The sequence below is a fragment of the Rhinoderma darwinii genome (genome assembly GCF_050947455.1).
Source record: "Rhinoderma darwinii isolate aRhiDar2 chromosome 4 unlocalized genomic scaffold, aRhiDar2.hap1 SUPER_4_unloc_6, whole genome shotgun sequence".
In the NCBI taxonomy this organism is placed as follows: Eukaryota; Metazoa; Chordata; class Amphibia; order Anura; family Rhinodermatidae; genus Rhinoderma; species Rhinoderma darwinii.
In genome coordinates, this window is record NW_027461761.1 from 66384 (window position 1) to 70000 (window position 3617).

Sequence of the window (3617 nt, forward strand, 5' to 3'; positions counted from 1 at the left end):
CTGAAACTGATGAACATGATTGTATGGCCCTTATGGCCCAGGAAACAGTGGGGTTTGCACATGTAAAAGATACCCCACTCCAAAACCCAGACCTAATACTCTTTGTGGATGGTTCAAGGTATTTTGTAGAAGGATCTTTTCTTACAGGATATGCAGTAACCACCGAAGATGTAGTCCTAGAAGCAGCCTCCTTACCAGCGTCCCGCTCAGCACAAGAAGCGGAGCTTAAGGCCCTGGCAGCAGCATGCCAACATGCAGAAGGAAATACAGCAAACATATACACTGACTCTCGATATGCTTTTGGCATTGCACATGACTATGGCCCCATATGGAGGGCAAGACAATTTTTGACCTCTGCAGGTACACCTGTAAAGAATGCAGACTTTGTAAAATACTTGATGGAGACCCTGATGTTACCCACAGAAGTAGCAGTAGTAAAAATTAAAGCTCACACTAAGGTGAGTTCACCAGAGACAAAAGGAAATGCTTTGGCAGACCAAGCCGCAAAAGCAGCAGCCTTAAAGCCAGTAGGTCCAGTAACAGTTATGATGTACCAACATCCTGAAGACTCCGTGGTCAACATCAGCCCCACAATACTACAAAATCTGCAAAACCAAATATCCAAAGAAGAAGATGGCAGACTAGATGGCAGAATCAGGGAGCTACCCTGAGAGCGGATGGACTATGGCAACAACAAAATAAGCTGTGTCTGCCACAAACAATGTTCCCTATGATGGCACAGGTAACGCATGGACAGACACACCAGTCAAAAACAGCAATGATGGACTTGGTTAACAAAACCTGGTATGCTCCAGGGTTTAGCACTGTAGCGAGTAAGTTTGTACAAGGGTGTATGGTATGTGCCACCAATAACGTGGGGAGAACAGTGAAAGTGCCACAAAAACACACCCCAAAGTCAATTTACCCATTCCAGAGACTACAGATAGACTATATTCAATTACCAAAAGTCGGTACCTATGAGTATGTGCTTGTTTGTATTGATCTCTTTTCAGGATGGCCAGAAGCATTTCCAGTAACCAAAGCTACAGCCGTAGCCACAGCAAAGAAACTGATCAACGAGGTGGTGTGCAGATATGGAGTTCCAGAGGTGATCGAGAGCGACAGAGGAACTCATTTTACGGGTGAAATCATGAACCATGTGTTGTCAGCTCTAGGCATAAGTCAAGCCCTACATACACCATACCATCCACAGAGCAGTGGGAAGGTTGAGAGACTAAATGGGACTCTCAAATTGAAAATCCAAAAAGCAATGGTAGAAACCGGGAAACCATGGACCGAGTGTCTACCATTAGTCTTGTTCTCAGTAAGATACACTACAACAAAAAGAACAGGTCTCAGCCCATATGAGATCTTATTTGGATCGGCTCCCAGATTAGGATGTTATTTTCCACAGGTGCTCCAAATGCAGTATGGTAGACTAACAGATTATGTATCAACGCTCAACAAACAATTGACCAAGGTGCATGCACAAGTCTTTGCTTCCATTCCAGATCCTGATTCAGTTGAAGGGACGCATAAGTTAGAACCGGGAGATTGGGTGGTCGTTAAGAGACACGTGAGGAAAAGTCTAGACCCAAGATTTGACGGACCGTTTCAAGTCCTACTCACAACAAGCACCTCAGTGAAGCTCGAAGGAAAGGCAAGCTGGATTGACACCAGTCATTGTAAAAAGGTTCTTCAGCCAGAAGAATGAAGATCTTTGCGGTTGTTGCGGCGGTTGTTGCCTGTGCTCTTATACAAAAAGGCAGAACTGTAACTCCTGTACACGTAATCAGTACAGAATCACTGGAACAGTTCAGGACAGGGTGGGCGAATGCCACAGTGGATAGAAAGCAGGGTAACTACACCTGTAAGGCCAATGCCCCGTGTTATACTACAAATGTGACTACAACCGAAGGGACTTGGAAAAAAGGACCACATGGAGGGACTGTGTACCTTCACATAGACAAAACAGCCAACATTAGCATACAAGAAGAGACGCCGGGGCTGTTGCTTTGTTGTTATGAACCAGATTTACAGTATCTACAGAAATATACAACCAGTAAAAATAGAAACGAAATGATAAATAAGACTTATGAAAGATGCAACAAGGAGAGGCTCAACTCTACGATTGTAATAAAAGAAACTGATGGGATGATATTATGTATGAATAATAGCGAAATAAGAAATAGAATATATTTTGTATTCTTGATAACAATTTTAAGAGATAGTTTTAAGCCACATATAACAGTACAAAGTCTGGAAAGAATCCCACACACTTGTAAGAGTGCTGTAACCTAACAGCAGAAAAAGAATGTACACTTCAATATTTCCTTCCCTGAATCCCCCAGCTGTCATAGACAAAAAAGAGAATGGTATGACACGCTATTAGGAGGGGTAGGAACGGGATTAGGAGTATTGAATGGTATACAGTTAGAAACAGTTATGAACAAATTAAACTCAGTGGGAGATGACACATCTACTGCATTAAGGGTAGGTGCGTCATGGTTACCTACTACCTTTGACTTACAGCAAAAAGGGTTAGCTATAGATGAACTGTTTCTAAATGTTTTTAATGAAAGTATGCTAACCGAATATAGAACATTACAGAATGTATCAACTTTTGTAAATTGGACAGTATGTACGCTTAAAACGATGTGGCAACAAGAACAGATGAATAATTTTAAGAATAAATTGTTTAGTAGTCATGTTAGGCAATGGACAGACATTCTGCCCATAGGAAAGAGAAATGATACGTGGTTATTGTTACAGCCTGAGTATACTGAGTGTACACCTAAATGGTGTGCAGGAAGACTAATAGCATTTAATGTGAAAAATCCTACTCTATTATGCAAATTTATTGTTATGCCAATGGTAATGATTGATCCGGTGACATTATTAGGACAATATTGGATGCCGGAAATGAAAGGAACACACATAGATTCTCAAAATAAGACAAGGAATATAGATTTGTGCCAGTTAACAGAGCAAGGATATGTATGTAATCAACAGTCAGGGATATATGAACCCTGTCTAATGCAGCACCAGGATAATGTATGCGCACTCACTATAATCCCAGAAGCTAACCTACAGGTTTATATTGAAGTAGGTCCACAGCATGTATGTTTAATAACTAACAACAAGCAGACCCTTAGCCAGTTTAAACTCACAGGACCATTTTCAGGATGTCTATACAATGTGACGCATTTGACTTGGGGGGAACCAAACTATAGTGTTCCTGCCTACTTTAGAAGAAATAATGTCCACTATATGGGTACCTGAACCTTTGCCCTATGGAAATTTTAGTTTATCTTTAGACGAATTGAAAAAGGTGTTACAACGATCAGGAGAAGTTGAAAAACTAATCCAAGCCCATAATGTAACTCTAAGTAGGGTGAAAATATTGGCTACAATAGCAGCTAGGGAAGTGATACATTTGTCATCAGCAATTAAAGATGCTAGTGCCCATCACTGGTATGACGTTTTTTACAGGATTCTCACCTACAGCTACTAAAATATTACATGTGCTTTTCCAACCATTGATTTGTTTAATGATATTATTTGTATTGCTTGCATGTTTTAATTGTTATGCATTTTGTAAAATAAGGGAAGCATTC